Below are 10,545 nucleotides of genomic sequence, written 5' to 3'. Positions count from 1 at the left end.
AATACACGTGTGGTTGAGCCTGTTTGTGGTGATGTTGGTTGTTGTTGTTTAGTCTTTTACAAACTTTTGGGTTTGTTCTATTGAGCTTGTTTGGTTTTCTTCAAATTTTCCCGGGCCTCGAATCTGGTTTGAATTGCTGCTGTTGGGTTACTGTTATCCTGCCGTGTTATTACTGTTGCTGACTGCTCTTTCATCTTCTTGTATTGTCATTTCCAGGTACACAATTGTAACCTTGGTTATTTGTAAGCCGAAAACATAAGCATGAATATACATGAAGATTTGAAGCTTTAAGTTTGATCTAGTTTTTCTACTGATTTGTATATTAGGATATCTCATTCATTAATATCGTGCAAATGCCTGTCGAATGCATAAACTGGACTGTTGAATCTATTTCTACAAACATGTGAATAATGCTAGTAACTAATATTCTCGAATGTTAGTGATTGAAGTTAGCCTAATGTCGGTTTTAAGCATTGATGCATTTCTTCGACAAGTCGTAAAAAGAGTAAGAAAAGAAAAATGGCTTTGTCTTACACATAGTCAATTCCAATAGTTCAAGTCATCTAATAATGTTAGTTTAAATTAATCAAAGAATAGTTGGTTTGTTTTGATATTACCAGGTGTCAATCTCGCGTTCTATTCATAATCTCAACTTTAGTGTTATTAACTAATAGAATAAGGAACTAAATAATCTCCCTTTGTACAAGCTCGATTACAATTTCCCATTTGCATTTGTCTTAGACTAATAACTAATAAGTCACGTCTTTTTTAAGCATGTAATTAATTTGGAGATTTTATTTTAGAGACAAAATAAAATGTAGTCACTTTAGGATTGTCCTTTTAAAATAAATGAGATGAGCCTCGCTGGATAAACACATAAATGGCGGGGCCCTCGTTAAATGTATGTATTAAATACTTAGATTACGAGACGGGCCGTTTAGCAAATTTCACGGCCCCACCAAAAATAATGATACGCTAGTCGTTTTAGGCGCGTATTTAATAATGTTATCTTCTTAAACTCGGGTGCGCATTTATGTGACCCAAATCCAAATCTCAACGGAGTCGAAATGTGTCGCTAACCACGGGTGCATTGATTGTGACGTGGTTCGAGATGCATGTCCATGACGTTGCAAATTCCTTTAAAAAATAATGAATGAGACGATCTTCGACAAACAAGAATACACAAATTGCGAGGCCCTCAACGGATAGTTATTTCGAATGCTTAGATTTTGAGACAGGCCACATAGCGAACTTTACGGCTTTTCTCAAAACAACAACGCGCTAGTCTTTAGGCGCGTATTTAATAATGTTATTTTCCTAAACTCGGGTGCACATTTATGTGACCCAAATCCAAATCTTAACGAAGTTGGAACGTATCAAAATTGCGGGTACATTTATGTGGCGCAATTCGAGATGCATTCTAACGACGTTGCAATTGTTTGAATAAATAATAACAAAGCATTAAACAGTTCAAATTTGCACGTAGGTTCATAATTGTATAAAATCAGATAATCAAGCCGAATATGACAGTTGAGCGACCGTGCTAGAACCACGGAACTCGGGAATGCCTAACACCTTCTCCCGGGTTAACATAATTCATTATCCGGATTTCTGGTTCGCGGACTGTATTACAGAGTCATTCTTTTCCTCGATTCGGGATTAAATTGGTGACTTGGGACACCCTAAATCTCCCAAGTGGCGACTCTGAAACAAATAACAAATCTCGTTTCGATTGTCCTTTAATTGGAAAAACTCCCTTCCGCGTCCCTTCACGGCGGCGCGGGCGAAAAAGGAGGTGTGACAAGTGGTATACTTTTCATTTCCTTTGTTATCTCTTCTATCTTTGATTTAATAGTATTTTGAGTTTGCCTTTTTTGTTTCGCAGGCCAATTTCCTTGCTTCCGAGGGTCTCTAATGGTTAATTCGAGATAAGGAGGAACTTACCTCCAAGAGGGATCAACTTTTGGCCGAGCGGGACTAAAGTGTTGCTCGCCTCTAAGAATTGGAAGCCAAAGCTGCTTAGGCTATTGTGTTGAAGGCTCTTTTGCATCAAAGCGAGCAAAAAGTAGAGGCTCTTAGCCAAGAGATCACCCCATTGAGGGTTCAATTTGAAAGGCTAGGGCCAAATGGGTTGAAGTCCATGTAAGCACGTGATTTTTGCCCTATGAAAGAATTACTCCCAAAAAATTCAAAATAAAATGATTTTCCTTGGTGTGCAATTTTGAGAATTTTTGTGACATTTTTGGATAAATATTTGTATTTGTCTGTGCATGTTTATTTGTTAAATTAATAAAAAATACAAAAATATGTCGCATTTTGTATGTAAAATTTAATTCTATAATTGTTAGTAATTAAGTTTGTTTTACAAAAATTAAAAATTACAAAAATAGGCATCTTTTGCATTTTTAGCATTTAATATCCAAATATATAATTTTATGCTTAATTATTACTTAATTGTGTGTTAATTGTTATTGGGAGTTAATTTGCGCTTTTATAACTTAATTTAGTTCTATATAATAATTTAAGGATTTTTAGAATTTAGTTTTAGAAAAATAAAAGAAGAAAAGAGAGCAAAAAATATAAAGAAACTCGGAATTGGGCTCTTCTTCAAATTCAAGCTACATGCCCAAAAAATACCCAACCTTCCCCATGACCCGGTCCATCTCGACACGGGTCGACCCGGTCCGCTCCATAACCCAAAGACCCAACACCCCCCTATCTTACATTTTCACAAAACAAACTAAAAAAACCCTAAAAACCAAAACCTAAAACACTACCCATCCGCCACCCCCCTCTTTTTCTTTCTTCTTCTTCAAGCTCCACCATCACCTCCCATGGCTGCCCGGCGACCACCCTCCAAACGACCCCTCCAGCGACGCAGCCACACACGGCAACCATGGCTGCTTCCTTTTCCTTCTTCTTCTTCGTTCCTAGCTCCACCATGAACGACCAACAACCATGGTTGTTGTTTCTTCGTCTTCACCAGTCCGTCGACCTCCAGTCCAAAAACGAGCTCCACCAAGCAACCAAACAGTCTGCCATTGCTACTGCTTCATCTCCTCGTCCCTAGTTGCCCCATCGACGACCATAATGCCATTGTTGCTGCCTTCGTCGAGCTCCAACCTCACGTTGCTGCTTCAACGTCCAGCAATAACCAAGCAACCATAGTTGCTGCTTCTTCTGCTTCCCGCTGCCTCCATCCCCGCCAAGCAGCTGGTTCGCCACTGCTGCGTCTTCGTCGTCAACCCGTCGCCATGACTGCCATGGCTAGCCCCCTCGTGGCTTCATCGTCTTCATGGCCAAGCTGCTCCTGCTTCTGCTACGACCAAGCCAAGACGTCGAGCAGCTGCTCCCAACCACCCATACCAGGCCACCATAGCTACTGCCTCTCCCCGCCGCTTGCTGCTTCGTCCAGCGAACAACAGTCCAAACGCTGCTTTCTTCTTCGACTCGTCGCTGCTTCACTTTGGTCGGGGTTTGTCGAAACAGTCCATACACAGTTCGAGTTCATCGTTGGTCAGTCGTTGTTCGTGGTTTCAATCCGGTTAGTGGGTTTGAGTTTCATTTTTGTCCGTATTTTGTTTTTGATATTCTCGAATCTAAAATCGGTAAATGTTTGATTTTTATTTTGTTCGTGTTCATTGTTTTGTTAATTTTTCAGTTTGTTCATGTGAAATTGTTAGTTTAATGTCGTTAGATTCAAATTGAAGTTTAATTAAATATTTCTTCAGTTTGTTTCATGTGTTGTTATGTATTTTTTTTTCAGAAATTGTTAATGTTGTTTAAATCATTTGAATCCGTTGTTTGTTGTTTAATATAGATTTAATTCGTGTTCATTTTGTTTGAAGTTCGTTTTTAATTCAGTGATTTAATGTGAAGTTATGTTTTAGTTTTTAATTTTTTTGATTCAATGTATCTTTGTTATAATTTTGTTGGATTTAATTTAAAAAGATCAATTGATTATTTGAAGTATAGTGATTTGAATATGTTTATTTGTTTTGTTTAAGCTTAATTCGAGTTTAATTCGAATTTGAATAAAACTTGCTTGTTATTGTTGTTGAATCTTTTCATTTATGTCCATACTTTGTTTGATTGTTCTTGAATCCGAAATTAGTATAAGTTTGATTTTCTTGTTTGTTGTTTATCATTTCTGATTATTTCTTCAGTTTGTTTCATGATCTTGTTTAGTTTAATATAGAAATTGTTGGTTGTAATGTTATTAGATTTAATTTTAAGTTCAAATGATTATTGAATTTAGAAATCTGAATATACTTGTTTGTTGTTGTTGTTGTTGAATCTGAAAGTAGGTTTGTTTGTTGTTAAAAAAATATTGTTCAATCAAAATAATTTTAGTTGTTTCTTTGTTGATCATCATTTAGTTTGAATTTGTTGTTGAAAATTGTTTAGCAATTGGTCATATTTGATGTATTTTGGTTGAAATTAATTAGGTGAATTGGTTATAGCTGATGGGGGTAAAGTGGTAATTTCAGTAAGGTTAGAGGGGTATTTTTGAAATTAAAATTCTAAACAATTATTTATTTTGAGTGCTTTGTCAATTAGGATTAAAATAATATTAAAATAATCAAGCATGAGGGACAAGACATAATGGGGGGAATAATGTATTTGTTTAATGTAAGCATGTGGAACAAGACATAGTGGGATTGCGGGGCTCAAGAAAAGTTGTTTAAATAAATAATAATTGTATTTTTTATGTAGTAGTGGGTTTGGTAGGAGAAAGTGGTTGTTTTATTAATGGATTAAAGGGTTTGAGATAAGAAATAAATGGAGAGACTTGATCAGATTTTTAAGGAGAGAAGAAAAAAGAGAGAAGAAGGAAGATAAAAAAAAGCTGAATATTGAAGAGAGAGAAAAATTCCGAAAATACTAAGACTCCAAAAATAAAAATAAAAACATTCTGGAAAATCAAAGGAAGAATAGTATACACTTGATATACAATCTAAATACTCTGATACGGATTCAGAAATTAAGGGTTGAACATTAATTAGTCTTTCAAAATCTGAAAAGATTCCCTTAGCTTCTGTCCGTTGATTGTTGTCGGTGTTTCTGGATTTTTATCTTGATTTTAAAATCTGTCACTGGTTTCTCGTTGCTGGTTGTTACTGGTTGCTGGGGTTGCTGTTGTTGTATGCCACTGAATTTCTGCTGATCTCTCTTTTCTTTTGCTTCCAATATCAGGTACACGACTGTAACACTAGCTATTGCAAGCTAATAATGTGGAAGCATGAATACATATGAAGAATAAAATTTTGAAGTTTTAATTTCACTTTTTCTTTGTTCCTTTTATTGATTGTATTTAAGCTATTTCATGTATTACTGAATAGTAATTAGAATAAGAGAAAATAACATAAGTTAGCCTTTAATGAATCGGTTTGGCAAAACGGGCTAATTCACTAGTTATGAAGGTTTTAAGATTATTAACAGTAGGTTAATCGTGAACAAGTAGCTAAATTTAGCTAAGGCATGAATTTAAACTAAATTTCGTGAATTAGGCATTAAGGCATGATTTGAGTTCAAACAAGACTAGAAGAACGTTTAAGTTTAATAAACTTTCTAATAAGCTTTAGTAATTATGATTAAATCTAGTTTCAAATAGTTGTGAATAATTAATCTCAATAGTTTTTTTTATATATAACAATGCGAGTTTTAATTTAGCTATATTTGATTCTTTTGAATATGAGTTGTCGAATTTGTATTTTATTTATAATTTCGAATTTTTGAGTAAAATTCCTTTTCATCAATATTTGTATTAATCTAGCAATTAGTATGCCATGCTTTCTTAAATAAATAAAAATAAAAATAAAAAGCTCATAATTAATTAGAATTTTCTCTCTTTATTTTAGAGACTAATTTTAATAGAAAAATGTAGCCGCTTTAAGATTTGTCCATTTAAAAATAAATGAGATGAGCCTCGCCTAATAAAATATATAGATTGCGGGGCCCTTACAAATGTATGTATTAATTATTTAGAACATCGGAGTTGGCCGTCTAGTGAAATTTTATGGCCTTTCCCAAATCAACAATACGCTAGTCGCTCTAGGCGCGTCTTTAACAAATTATTTTCTTAAATATGGGTGTGCATTTATATGTAACCCAAATTCAAATCTCAACGGAGTCAAAAGGTGTCGATAACCACGGGTACATTGACTGTGACGTGGTTTGAAATATGTTTTCACAATATTGCAATTCTCCATAAAACTATAAAAATAATAATAACAATAAAAGCGGCTAAAAGATAAAATTTGCACAAAAGTTTATAATATGTATTATATCAGATAATCAAGCCGAATATAACAGTTGAGCGACCGTGCTAGAACCACGGAACTCGGGAATGCCTAACACCTTCTCCCGGGTTAACAGAATTCCTTATCCGGATTTCTGGTTCGCGGACTGTAATACAGAGTCATTCTTTTCCTCGATTCAGGATTAAAATCGGTGACTTGGGATACCCTAAATCTCCCAAGTGGCGACTCTGAAATAAATAAACAAATCCCGTTTTCGATTGTCCTTTAATTGGAAAAAAACTTCTTCACCCCTCGCGCGGGCGGAAAAGGAGGTGTGACAGCTCTGACGACTCTGTCGGGGATAAAATTTTTACCCAGAACCACCGGTTCAGGGTTAGAAATTCAAGCTTGATAAATTGTTGTATTTTGGCTTTATTATCTGATATTCTCATATGATCTGTGCTTAATATGCAAAATGATGCTTTTTACTGCTTTGATATTATTTGAACTGTACATATAAACTGTGCCGAAACCTTCTCTTCTTACCTCCGGGGATGTGCTTACTGGTTAAGACTCCCTATTCTGTTAGTGTCATACCCTGAAATAAAAGAGGCTCGGAAAGTTTCTAAGCCGGCTGGCCTTTTGGTTCCCGAAAAGGAGCTCCTTTCTCAACTCGAGTTGTCCGCTCGGGTACACTGTCTAGAACACCGACCCAGGTTTTGAACATAGAATAATGTGACATCATGCCGGATCCCTAGTAGGAACGCTTATTTGCATCACATTGCATTTGACTTAGGGGACTCAACACAGGGGTTGAGTCCGTCTAGGACTAGCAACCTGATATGAAACGATCATCGTGATGCATCCTATTTGTTTTTCGTGCATTTATTTGTCTCACGCCCGCATGCTGACCGGTTTTTGAATATTAAGAATATTGTGAAATTGAGAAAAAAAGAATAGCGGTTAGGGAGTTAATTGTTTATTTTTGAAAAATCCAATGCCCAAATACCGTCGAACTCTGCCGAAATTTTGAGAAAATAAAAAAAAAATTTATTAATTTGTTTTACTAAAAGCAAAGGAAAATAGAAAAAAAAGTCGTTGTTCTGTCTTGTTTTCAAAAAATAGAAAAGGAAAATAGTTTGTTTCCATGGAAAATAAAAATGAAAAAAAGGGGTCTTATTTTTAAAATGTTTTTTTAAGTTTTTATGAAAATGCCCAAAATCGAAAAGGAAAAGAGTCGTGCTTTGAAAGTGGTTTTGATATTTGCTGCCAAAAATGAAAAAAAAAAGTTTAAAATAGTTTAGTTAATTGACCGAACTACGCGGGTTTGATTCTCACCGGATGTGAGATACGTAGGCAACCCTCATCGGGTCCAACTTCCCCTTTGCTAAAATAGCCAAAAAAAAATATGTCAAATTTTAATTTCATTATAAAGAAATCAGGTGACCCTGTTTTGTCAAAATATAGCCGAATGTTCCCGAAAGGAACGCCGGAAGGCTAACTTTGCATAAACAGCCACCTTTGGGTCATTTTTTTAGATTTGGTCCAGTCCACCCACACAACCTTAAAAATCTTCGTCCTAGAGGCGCTGAAAGACCGTGTTTGCAATACCTGGGTTTTTTAATTCTAATTTGAAGAAAAAACAAGAAAAGAGTCATAAAATTTGGGTCACGCCGTTTTGTCAAAAATAGGCGAATGTTCTCAAAAGGGACGCCGGAAGGCTGATTTTGCGTAAACGACCATCTTTGGTCATTCTTTTGGGTTGCGACCAGTTATCCCGCACAACCTTAAAATCTTCGTTTCCGAAGTGCTGAAAGGTCGTGTTTGCAAAACCAGGCCTTTTATTATATAAAAAACAAGAAAAATAGCAAGTGGTCAAGTGAATACCGTTTGGTTTTTAATTAAAATAAGTCGGCCCGGTTTCGGTGATGTCTTAAACCGTTCTTGCCGAGATAGCCTTAGAGTATTTTTCAGATGTCGAAGGGCTATTTTCGTAAAAGAACGAACAAGTTTGTGAAAGGTCGTAAAATAGTCTTTCCCGGCCTTAAAATTCATGTGAAATTGAGAAGGGGCCACGTCGGAAAAACAACCATTTGGTTAAAATTGGCATATAAGGGAAGGAATCTGGCTGTTTGTCTTTGAGTTTGTAATTCTTTGATTAGAGTATGCGGGCTATTTGGTTTTCGAGGCCGTTTGTTGTCTTTTGTCAAAATCTGTTAGTATGGTCAGTTTTTTAACTTTTGTAATCAAGTTGGTTTTAATATGAAAATTGAAAATTCAAAAAAAAAATTAGAAAAAAAAATGTTTTATTATTATTGGGCCGAACTACGCAAGGTCTGATTCATGCGGGGTCAAGATACGTAGGCAATCTCCATAAGATTCGACCACCACTAAATAAAAGGAATAATAGAAAAAAAAAGAGAAAGAAAAATAAAGGGAAGTGCGGGAGATTTTCAAAAGGGCACAATTACAAGAAGCCGAAACGACGCACGTAACTGAAGTGAGTGCATGATAGAACGGTTTAACTACTTAGGTGCATTGCATCTCTGATATATGATTATCTATCAAATTCCCTAACACTAACGTGATGGCTTCACTTTGCTGTGTTCATATATAGAAAAGTGGTTGGTTGTGGTAACTCTTCCCTGCAAAGTAAAAAAGGACAATGGCACGGAACCTCAGAACCGAGTGGGTCGGTACCGATGATCGGCAACAACTGGTCGAACGGAACAACGAGTTGGTGGAAAAAGTGAAAATGCTGAGACAGCATGTGACAGACATGCATCGGGCGTGGATGACTGGGAGAGCACCACCCCCGCCACCGCCTAGCTTCTTGAACTCTGTCCTTACCCAAGCGCCCAACACCATAATGGATGATCCCCCATACTCTCCATCCCAACCCACTTATGATAGCTTTCCCAGCCACCCGAGTAGCTCCATCACTCATCAACGCTACTCCCCTCCCTAACGCTACTTCTCTCCACGAGACTCCCAAAGACATGCTTCACTTTCCAAATACCCAGCTCCACAGAAGGCCTATCCACCCTCACAAGCCTACCGGAAGCCCCCTGGATCAGGTTTCCAGCCCAATCAAGTATTTAGGAACGAGAGGTTGCTGAAACGAGGAAAGGCTCTCACCCCTATCGGAGTATCTTATGCAAGTCTGTTTGAAAGGCTAAGGCATGTTGGCTTGATTGAGCCGCTCCCCGCATATACTCCAGATCCACGTGCAAGAAACTTTGATCCGGCAGCACGATGCGCATACCACTCCAATGTCAGAGGGCACAACATTGAGAGCTGTCGTAATCTGAAAAGGGAAGTAGAAAAAATGATCCAAAAAGGGCGGATTGTGATCAATAACAGTGACATGGAGCACTCGAACCCTATCGAGAACTTGTTGACGGAGGTTGATGATGTTGAAGCTAGTAATGGTCTTGGCAGTATTGATGCAAAGCTCAGTGGCTAAGATGCCAGGTTTGATAATTGGGAGGGCGCTTCATTCCTTGGTTAGCAAGAGAGAAGCTTTTGATGGTTTATTTTGTTGTCATTTCTGTTCTCCGGATTATTAGGGTTGTAATTCGGATATTGTCTTGCGTCAAACTTTCTTATCTTTCAATTTTGTCATAGCGGTTTGTTTAAGTTTTGTCCGGGCTGTTTTAGGATTTTATTCCGGTTTGTTTCGTTTGTTTTGTTATCCAAACCATTTCACCGGTAATCTAATGCAAAATCCGGTCTTTTATTATTTCCAGTCATCTTTTTGTTTGGTCCTTTTATCATTTTTGTTCAGCGCTGATTCTGGTGACATGACATGCGCACACAGTTTGGGCCTGATCTTAAAAGATAATCATAAAACCATTGGGAGGTGATCGGAACATTTAAAAGGAATAAAGACGGTTTGAGATTATTCGGAGCTCGAGTCATGTGGAACTGGGGCAAATAAAACATAAAGAAAAACCATAAAATCAAGTGAGATTATTTCCCAACGGTGCTTTAAAAATGACAAAAGAAAAAGGTAAATGTATGCATATGGTTATCAAGTCCGGCACAATCAGAAGATGTGGTGAATATTTAATGGTGTTGTTTGTGCTTGGCGTGTTTTGAAGATTGGAATGACGAAGACATTTTATTCTGCTATCTAAACACTTTCTCCTTCGTTAACCCTTTGAGCCTTATTTGTTTTCTTTCATACCCCTCTTTCGGAATCAGTAGCAAAGAGTAGAAACACAAACATAAAAAGATAAGAAAAGAAAAAGAAAAAAAAACACAAAAAGAAAAAGAAAAAAAATCAACAAAACGACAAAAG

Source organism: Nicotiana tabacum, chromosome 7, assembly GCF_000715075.1.
Source record: "Nicotiana tabacum cultivar K326 chromosome 7, ASM71507v2, whole genome shotgun sequence".
Classification (NCBI taxonomy): Eukaryota; Viridiplantae; Streptophyta; class Magnoliopsida; order Solanales; family Solanaceae; genus Nicotiana; species Nicotiana tabacum.
This window is presented reverse-complemented; position numbering follows the sequence as displayed.